This window comes from Euprymna scolopes, chromosome 46 (assembly GCF_053919585.1).
Source record: "Euprymna scolopes isolate OS-2025 chromosome 46, ASM5391958v1, whole genome shotgun sequence".
NCBI classification, from domain to species: Eukaryota; Metazoa; Mollusca; class Cephalopoda; order Sepiida; family Sepiolidae; genus Euprymna; species Euprymna scolopes.
The window spans coordinates 79,863,348-79,873,793 of record NC_136527.1 but is presented as its reverse complement, the minus strand read 5'-3'; positions in this window follow the sequence as shown (position 1 = coordinate 79,873,793).

Sequence of the window (10,446 nt, the reverse complement as noted above, 5' to 3'; positions counted from 1 at the left end):
CACAAGTAATCTTTTTTTACTATAAAAATCTGGAAAAAAATCTTTATAATGTACGTACTTGTTTAAAATTCCAGCAAACGAGTAGTTTCCAAGATATGAAGAAATGTTAGTTTAAAGAAAGTGGGTATCACTTTTCTATAATAATTTAACGTATAATGATCACTCACTTTATGGCCACCTCTAGTGTAAAACTTGAATTTACGCCGCTGAAATACACATTTGCAAATTTTTGTTGGAGTAGCGTCAATCTGTGGGTGCTCAATTTACGTAAAATTCTTCATATCCTGTAAACTACTCGTTTGCTGGAATTTTATACGTTATTTTCGTTTTCAACATCCTCAAAAATTTATGTCTTAATTTTCCAAGTTTTTTTTTTTATAGTGTGGAAAATCGATTGTCTGCCCCTTTCTGATCTTATTCCCTCTTAAGAGTGAAGGAAAGCCTCTCTAACACTCTGCTGTTGTCCCGAAAGGCATTATATCGGGTTTTAGTGAGGGGATCCGTAACGGATGTCATCGGTGGGAGGCTCCCTTTGACGAAGGAGCAGCTCCGCTCAATCTGGCCTTGGGCGCCTGGGTCAGGATGCCTCACTAACGACGAGGCTTCCTTGACCTGGCTGGTAATTCGGGATGCTCTCTGGGTCGGTAAGAGACTCCACTCAGCTGGCTTGGTGGACTCGCCTATTTGTAAACGGTGCGGCGATGAGGACGAGACTTTATGTCACGCCTTCGTTTATTGTCGCATCGTGACGCCGCTGATTGAGTTTGTTACAGGTCTCATGGTCCGCATACTAAACGCATCCTCATTAACTTTGGTTCCTATTAATGTCTGTAGCAATTGGGCTCCGACAACGGATAGGCTCAGAAAAGATTTGTGTTTGACCTTGCTAGCTGTGATGAGAGGTGTTATCTGGAACACACGTATGAAAGTGGTCTATAGATCTGAGGACTTTGCTCCCCTCGACCTTATACGACTCTTCCGTCATTATTTGAAGGATCGTATCAAGGCCGAGAGAGTTAGACTCTCTCCGTCAGACTTTGTTGAAAGGTGGGTGTCAGTTGCGCGTGTGTGTCGGGTGAGAGAAGCAAGTCTTGACTGGTTCTTGGATGTTCCTTAGGAAAAAGAATTTTGGGTGACAGGAACGAACGTCAGCCCTGACTCGTTTTTAGTCCAGAGTAGGTCACGATATAGGCAAGAGTAGGACCATTATTTAGGCTTCTTTGTTCATAACCTAGCTAGTGTGTGATAGCGATCATTAGGCCCCTTTTAAGTTTGTCCCTGTGTTTTTTTTTTTTTTTTTTTTTTTTTTTTAACCCCACTCCCCTCCCCAATTAGGTGACAGGTCGCTTGATTCGCCAGAAATGCGGGTTCCCTTTCGAAGTTTTCGTAAGAGGTGTTTTAAATAAAGCGTTCGGACCCGCATTACCCTTTCGACTGGCGAATCGGTGTATCTGCCATAGTTTAACAACGGGGGGGGGGTCTTTTGTTACTAACATTGTAAATATTTCATTTGTATTTTGTATATAAAATTTTTATCTTCCCAAACCCCCCTTTCTTAAGGGTTTTAATTAGGTTATCATGGTATGATGTTCTTATGGTGATTGATGAAGGATGTATACGCTGGTGGATGTATAGTATGAATGTGGTATTATGGTGTAAGTAGAGTGAAAGTAGGAACTAGTTAGGTTAGATTAGTTAGCACTAGTCAGAGAAGACCGTCCTTTCCCCTCCCTTATCTTCGGCCTTGTGCCAAATTTTTCTGAATTTTTATTTGTAAATTTTCTGAAAATGAATACCTTTCTGATCTTATATTCCCAACATTGCCAATAGGTGTCGCTAGAAGTGTATCATTCAAAAACAAGATGGTGGGAAGTTTTTCTTCGATAAATGTCTCATAATATTTGATTTTCTTAAATAAAAAAAAAAAACTACTTGATCGATTTATGTGATTTTTGGAATATGACATTTTAATGCAGTAACAAGTACGTACATTATAAAGATTTTTATAGTAAAAAAGAATACTTGTGGACCATTTATAGACTTGCACCCAATTTTTATTTACATTGTAAACATATAGAAATAGAACTTTTGATAATTAAAAAAAAATAAACAATACGAACAGAATTGTTCTGGTACTTTTGGTGGTAGATGTTTTGTAACTATTCTGTACTTTCACCTAACAATTTCATTTTTTTTTTTTACAAAAACACATATTGTTCACGGATGCATTTTATTATAAGGAAACACTTTTTTCCCCTTTTTTCGCCACATGAATTCTATCATGTGTGTATCAAATATTGTCTTTACATTTTTCCTCATTTAAAAAAAAATTTTTTTTAGATTAGGCCCACCTCCACAATTTTCTTTTAAATGACAACTTTTAAAGGTGTTCGACTATGCTGAATACGAAAATTCCATTGGAATTTTGCAGAAATAATAAGTTATCGAGATATAAAAAGTTGTATTATGCATTGTATTCTTTGGCGGCCATCTTTTTTACGCGCGTCCAGTGTCAGTCATAGGCGAGTAGATTTGTTTATGGCGCGAGCACGCGCGTAAAAATGGCGTTCAAAGAATACAATGGATAATAGAGCTTTCTGCAAAATTTCAATGCAAGTTTCGTATTCAGCATAGTCGAAAACCTATGTAATTCGTCATTTAAAAGAAAATTGTTGAGGTGGACCTAATCTGAAAATTTACCTTTTTTTTTTTTTAACCCTTCACTCCGTTGACGTTACGCAAAAAAAAAAAAAAAATGCTGGAAATGAAAAAATGATAAACAGATTTTATATTGTTTTTTGTTGTGGTTGTTTTTTTGCGCGACGTCAACGGAGTAAACAAATATAACTAAAATTGAATTAAAATTAATATTAATGCCTTTTAACGATAAAGAAAAAGACTAATATTAAAAAAGGTCAATATTAAAAGAAATTTAGAATATTAATAACAATAAAAGAAAAAAATCTGTTTATTTTGTTTAATTTTGGAAAATAAGTTCAGCTTATTTGTAAACTGAAAGATATGGTCAATGTTTCCATGGATAAAAACCGGTGAATCGATATAATGTGTCCCTTTTTTTTTTTTTTTGGTTTGACTTGTTTTGGGTTCGAGGTTAATCGCCACCTAAACTCCAATCCTGCCGGTACTTCTACAGTTTATCGCAGAAAGAGGTAACGCCATTTTTTTCGCGCACCTGTGTATTTAAAACTATGACGGAAGCATGAAATAACAAAAAAATTGAACTGGATAATTAAAGGCAAATAGTAAACCAGGACACCGAGAAATACAAAGGACGCAGTACAAGCACCAGAAACAGCAACCGAGTTCACTCTGTAAATGGTTTCCAAAGGGACAATGCAGGAATATTTAATAAGTTTGAACTAATGTCTTTTGAATCTATCCAAAAACAAAATGACCGACGGCCAGAGATTTTTACAAACCCTATAATAGTTTACCAACCGCCCAGGAACACACTTTCTGGAAGCTAAAGTTGATACAACAGCCTACGTACCTTCCAGAAAATGTTCCCAAACCTGATAAGTGTAGCAGGACAACCGCTCCTCGGTGCAACAAAGTATGAACCAACTGGGCGTTTTTACACTATTAGGACGAAATTTCGTAAATCGTAATTTTGAATTTCACATGAAAACAATAGTATCAACGTATTCCTTTCAGATGATTATATCAAAAATCGATAAGGTAGACAAGTATTTAATAAAGATAATATAAATAGAATTTGAAGAAAACTATCATAAGACATAGGAGAGTTCCAGGGGGAACTAATTTTCCGTTTCAATTGAAACAAGATTGCAGCAATTTTACACCTGCTAACACGATTAAAGTAGTTTTTTTTTTCACAATTTAGTAATATGCAGGAAATTTCTACTGCATAATTTGAAAGCTACCATTGAAATTTATTAGAATTGACAAGCATTCAGTAGAAACCATCGTTTTTTTATCTAAAAAGTTCATTTATCGACTACAAATTCCCGTGTGAATAGTGTTAAAGCGCCACCAACTATTTGAACAGCATATAATTGTTCTAATATAAAACCGCACAGATCCATATAAAATATTTTGTTCACACAAAGGAAAATGGAAGACAGTCAAGTTCTTTGTTGCAACAACGGAAGGACCCACTATCATATGACTAACTTCGACCAGTGACTTCCAAGTGGTAAGTCTACATTGGGCAATCCAGGAAACCACAATTTACAGGATCTGTAAAATATGTATCCAGACCTTTTTAACAGTATCGGTAATTTTGAAGGCGAATACCACATTGTCTTGAAACTAGATAATCACCTTGTTATACGTGCACAGAGAAAATGGCCCATATATATGAGGGAAGAAATCCAGACTGACTTGGAAAATATGGTAAAACAAGGTGTCATACGAAGAGTAACCGAGCCTGCAGAATGGGTCAACAGCTTGGTCTGTGTGCGTAAAGACAATGGAAACTTAACTTGTTTTTAGATGCGAAAGATTAAAACAAGGCCATCATGAGATGCTATTACAAGACCCCTACAATGGAAGAACTTGCACATAAGCTCTCTCGTGTCAAATATTTTTCTAAATTGGATGTTAAAAATGGCTATTAGTATATCAAACTCGATTCAGTCCCACAACTGTTGACTACCTTCAACTTGCTTTTTGGAAGATTATGTTTCCAATGGATGCCTTTTGGTCTAATAATGTCTCTGGGTGTGTTTATTTAAAAGATGGCGGTGATCCTGCAGAAGTACCCTTACACTCTAAGTCTGATCGATGATGTCATTGTTTTTGGAGGAACCCAAGAAGAGCATGAAAAGAAACTTCACAATTTAATGAGAATTGCACAGAAGGAAGGAATTTGTTTCAATCGTGAAAAGTCAATGGAAACAGATTCTATTTTTTGTGCAATTTATGGGCAAAATGATATGCACCCTAATCCAAACAAAGTAACAGAAACAAAAATGTTACCTAGTTCATTGAATACCACCGACATGCAAAAGATGTTGGTAATAATCACGTACATGACATTTTCCATACCCCACCTTTCAGATCACACAACACTATTGAGAAATTTCATTCAAAAGAAGTGGAGTACTAGTTGACAGAAAATCACCAGAGAAACTTTCAGCAAATCAAGGATCAGGCATGCTGTTCTAAGAAATTGCTTTGTTCATAGAATCTTTGGTTAAGTTTACACACAGATAGTGGGAAAATATTGATAGTGCTTTTAGCTAGACGAGTGTTTTTCATGAGAGTTTGGTGTGGGGGAACATACGATTGGAGCTTGGACGAGCACCTGCAATGAAAATAACGATAAACCAGAGACAGGCTCACAATGTCTCTTCTGTGGGAAAGAGGTTGCAAGGAAGAGAAAAGGGCATCCTTTGCTAGGCTACAAAGTATATTTTGAACTATCTCGAAGCAGAATAAGGTCATTTTAGCAGCTCCTGGCAATATGTGGCAACAGTACTCCATCCTTGGACGTGCCGGGCTCTTATATAGGTTGAGATCTGCATTAGCAGTGAAATATATACTGGAGCGGTGGGATCCAACCATTTTTCCAGCGACTAACGCAACGAATTTGACGTACGTGTTCCATTTTAGATCAGGAGTAAACATCACACGTCCTTACCCAGGTCTCAGCAGTACAGTGATTTCGCGGATGCTGCATCCAGAAGGTGAAATCTGCATTCAAATAAATTGGTTCAAATTGTCCTGACTTGTACGTGGTATTCCTAAGCCTGTATTGTATATGGTTATAATCAGAATTCGGTTCTGGGGTTCGGGAAGGAGTGAGTCACTCTTTCGACAACAGCACATTTCTTCCCCCCTTCTTTTCCAATCGACCACACATGACCTCTCGCCACCAATGTCACACCGCACAATCCGAACGTCAGCAATACGAAATTCTTTTCAAGAGAAGATGTTCGCGACTCTTTTCTCTCTGCTCCCCCAGAGAATTTTTCCCAGCTTTTATATCATCCTATCTAGAAGAAAGAAGGAAGAGAGAAAAAAATTGCTTCTCGCATCATGCTCTGCCTTCCCAAGATGCCCTTTGCGTATACAAATGCGCTGGCCATCATTTCCTTCTTCTTTTCTAACCATATACCCCACACGCCCCCCTGATCTTTGAAATCAATAAGACACTTCATAATCTTTCATCCAAGCTGGCCTGCTCCTCTCACGTTGAGGCCTCTGGGGGACAACTTGGGGGTTGACGTTTTCAGGTTCACTACAGACATTCTCGTCCAGTTGTAAAGAACCACAATGTGGGACTAAGTCGAATTGGGGTGCATCGTTAGCTTCTTGGAGGATATCGATTCCTCCTCTTCACTGCCATCACTGCGCACCGGCAGGGTTACACGACGCAGGTCTAGGATATGCCGGGGAACTCCATTCACCACAACGCGCATTCCCGTTACGGCCCCCCTCCCCCAGCGAGTGGTACATTTTGCATTGGGTGGCTTTACTCACACCTTCTTGCTCACTTTAAGGTAGCTTCCTCACCCTCAATTCCTACCGTTTTGTTGCACGGATGCCGCCACTTATATACAAAGATGGCTCTATGAGGCACAGTTGTCTCATGTTGTCTGGTTTTCGGTGAGATGTTGTACCAAAACACCGCCTCCATGGGTGAAATGTTGCTTTTTCCGCAGCAGCCTTGATGGTGCGAGGATTCCTCTCCACTATCTTATTGCCATTCGGCCGAGACGCTGCCCTAAAAAATTGCCCAACTCCCCACCTATCACACACCTCTTTAAAGGCTTCTGTTCGTTTACAGTTCCTCAACCGGCCCTCTTTCAAAAAATTTCTTCGATGACCCCTCCGATCCCCCATGCAGGTTCTGCCCTGATCTCTCTCCATATGGCAAACTTCCCCGGCCCACAGTCGACCATCGACAGATACAGCTTATGGCGATAATGGGTCACATCAATGGCCAATCGTTTCCAGTCCTCTGCAATGTGTAACTCTCCTGCTTCATGTCTGGATGGTCCAGGGTCTATCGGTTAGCATTCATGACAGTGCTTCACTACCTCCCTGACCTCCTTCTTGGCGGTTTCCGGGTAAATTTCTCTTGCCAGGAATAACGTCCGTTCTCGACCAAAGTGGTGCATTTCATGTAACTTTTTAATTTCCTCCCCTGCACAGCATACTGAGGAAACCTCCTTTCTATCTTGCAGCCAGACCTTCTTTACCCCTGTCATCGAATCCGCCTTGTTCTTTTCTGATGGGATCAGCACTACAAATACCTTCAACTGGAATTCCACTATCGAATCTGCAAGTGCTCCAGGCCTGCGCTTGATCAGCATTTCTGCAGCACCTCTGGTCCTAACTCTCTTATCGCCAGTCACTTCTGACCTGATCCATGAAACTACCGTTGCCGAATCGGATTTGATTTGAATTGTTTTCAATCCACACTTCAGAGTCATATTGATTCCTTTCATAACGGCCTCCAGTTCGGCTACGTTGATATGAGAATAGTCGTTTGTCTTCCTTAACCACGCCGCACCTTCCACATTTACGCCTCCAATCTCTAATACGACGCCTAATGCCAAACTGCTGGCATCACACCAAATCACCGCGTCTCTGCCGCTGACATACCATTCCTCCTTTACTGAGTCTTCTTTCATCACTCTCGCGATGATTTCTTGTAGCATGTTCGTGACCTCCTTCGTCACACGACCCTCCTAGCCATCAGTGCCCTTTTGTCATTTAATAATGCTGCACACTATCCTGAGCAAGCCGGCGATTGGATAGTGTCCCACCAGTCTCCCGCAGACCGAGAAGAGTTCTCGTTTTGTCAGGTCGGTTCCAATTTCGGGTATTGTATTCCCTCGTCTAAAGACCAGGCTTCCTTTGCCATCTCGGCATAGTTTCAACCCCAAAGCCGCTCCTCCATCTAGGGACTCCGCCGGTTTTGCAGTCAACCCATACCTTGCGACATGGCTTCTCACTTTCTCTGCTGTCACCTCTGCTTCCTCCACGAGAATGTCGTCAATGTACGAACTAGTGGCCTTGTCCACTGTACAGTCTTTACTCAGCACCGTCTTCAGCACGGCAGTCATAATTTGGGGGGCTGAGCTCAGCCCAAAGCCTAACCTCGTCAGGCAATACAACTTCCCCTTGTACCGGACCAATTGGTGTTGCCAGAGTTTTTCATCTACATGGATCTGGAGATAAACCGACTTCAGGTCGACAATTCTCCTCCATTTCCTCATCACCTCTTCGCAGACATCAATCCCTTTTCAAGTGTGGCAGGCTACATATCTGTTTAATTCTCTGAAATCCAGTACCGGTCTAGCTTTATTCTTTGTGGGTTGAACAACTGCCAGTAATGGTAGCACTCCTTTTTCTTCCCTCTCCACGGTTTCAGAATTCCCTCCTCTATCCATCTTCCACTTCTTCCTCGAATCCTTTTATTTCTCCTTGCAGGTTTTTTCTCGTAGCAGCTTACTTTGTTTCGCAGTTCCTGAGGCCCGGAGATCCAATTGCATTCCACCGTCCACCTCTCACAATCGAACCTCGCCAGGAAATCCTCGTCCTCGATGCAGCAAGCCTCTTGTTTTTGTGTTCTGATATTTCTATCACCTTCCACTCCTGCAATTCCTACTGCGACGAGGCTTCCAAAAGTTACTTGGCCCCTCTCAACGTAGCGCCCCCCAATTAGTTGATCGCACTTACACCTAAAACCACATCAACATCATCAACCAGACGATCCGACACCAGGGCTCGTAGTCCAATAGGCACACCTTGCACCAGTACCTCCGCTGTTGTCTCTCCCAGGCATTTCACATCCCTGCCATCAACGGTCTTTATACTCTTGGCTCCGCTCCATGATCTAGCGACATTCGTCGTTACCAACGTCGTGGTGCAGCCTGAGTCAACAAGGGCCATGGCTCTCTTCCCATTGACTTTTACCGGTAACTGAGGCAACGTTTCGTTGTGCGCCATTTCCTCATAGAAGGGGGGACCACTGGCGCAATGGGGACCCTTCACTCGTTTCCCTGGTCCCGTGCAATAGCGGCTAATGTGCTCCACTCCTCCACATCGGTAGCAGCTGACCCCCGGTCTCAGCTCTTTGCAGTCCTTGAGCAGGTGAGGACCCTGACACTGGAAGCACTTGATGGCAGGCCTCCCCTCCTGTCGCCTCGCTGCCTGTCTCTCGTCATTCAAGTGGGGCCTTATGCACTTCTTTCCACTCACATGATTGGGCTCTTGACATTCTTGACTAGGACTCTGGCGTGGACCAAGAGATCGTCCACTTCCATCGTATTGATCTCAATGATTCTCTGCATGTTCGCAGAGATTTCTTCTGGGAAGACATTCACTAGGTATAGCTTTACCGTCATCTCCAGACTCCTCCCCAACGTAACCAGCCAATCCTGCTAGTCTTCTGATCTCCGCAGCAAAGACGTCAACAGACTCGCCGGTCCACCTCAAATTTGCAAGCTTGCCGAGTGCTTTAAATGAACTCTCGGCGAAAGCCAAGTTCAGTCTTTTCTCCACTGAGGCAAGGTCTCCCTTTTCTTCATCGCGCATCTGCTGGTAAATAGTGAGGGTTTCCCCCTTTAAGTAGAGCGGCAGCAGGGTGACAATGTCTTCGATTTTTTGCAATCTTGCCACCAATTTTTCCAGCCATTTAATTAGGTCACCCTCCCCAGTGAAGGGTCTCAACATCTGAGTTGAGAGTCTCCAGTACGCCATGTTAACCTGCGTACTGGCCGAAATAGCTTCTAGGTTATAATCAGGATTCGGTTCTGGGGTTCGGGAAGGAGTGAGCCACTCTCTCGACAACAGCACATTTCTTCCCCCCTTCTTTTCCAATCGACCACACATGACCTCTCGCCACCAATGTCACACCGCACAATCCGAACGTCAGCAATACGAAATTCTTTTCAAGAGATGTTCGCGACTCTTTTCTCTCTGCTCCCCCAGAGAATTTTTCCCAGCTTTTATATCATTCTATATAGAAGAAAGAAGGAAGAGAGAAAAAATTGCTTCTCCCATCATGCTCTGCCTTTCCAAAATGCGCTTCGCGTATACAAATGCACTGGTCATCATTTCCTTCTTCTTTTCTAACCATATACCCCACAGTCGTGACTTGTATTACTATGTCTGTATTTTTAGTGACTTATCAGCCTAAGATTATGGTTTTTCCAAACCCTTTCTAATCGATTTACACGGTTATTCCTTTTACATCGTTTAATAATATCCAAGCCAATAAGTTGCTTGTAAAAACAATAATAACTAAGCTGATAAGACTCCATTAACAAAGTTTCTTTCTTAGAACTGCACGCATTAAGACCCTCGTCTTTTACATTCGTATAATATTAACATTAGATGAACAATAGAACAAAGTTAGAAGTACATAAAATAATTTTATTATCTGTTAACATTATATAAAATTAATACATACAGTAAGAATAGGCAATTTATTTAAAACAGATTATA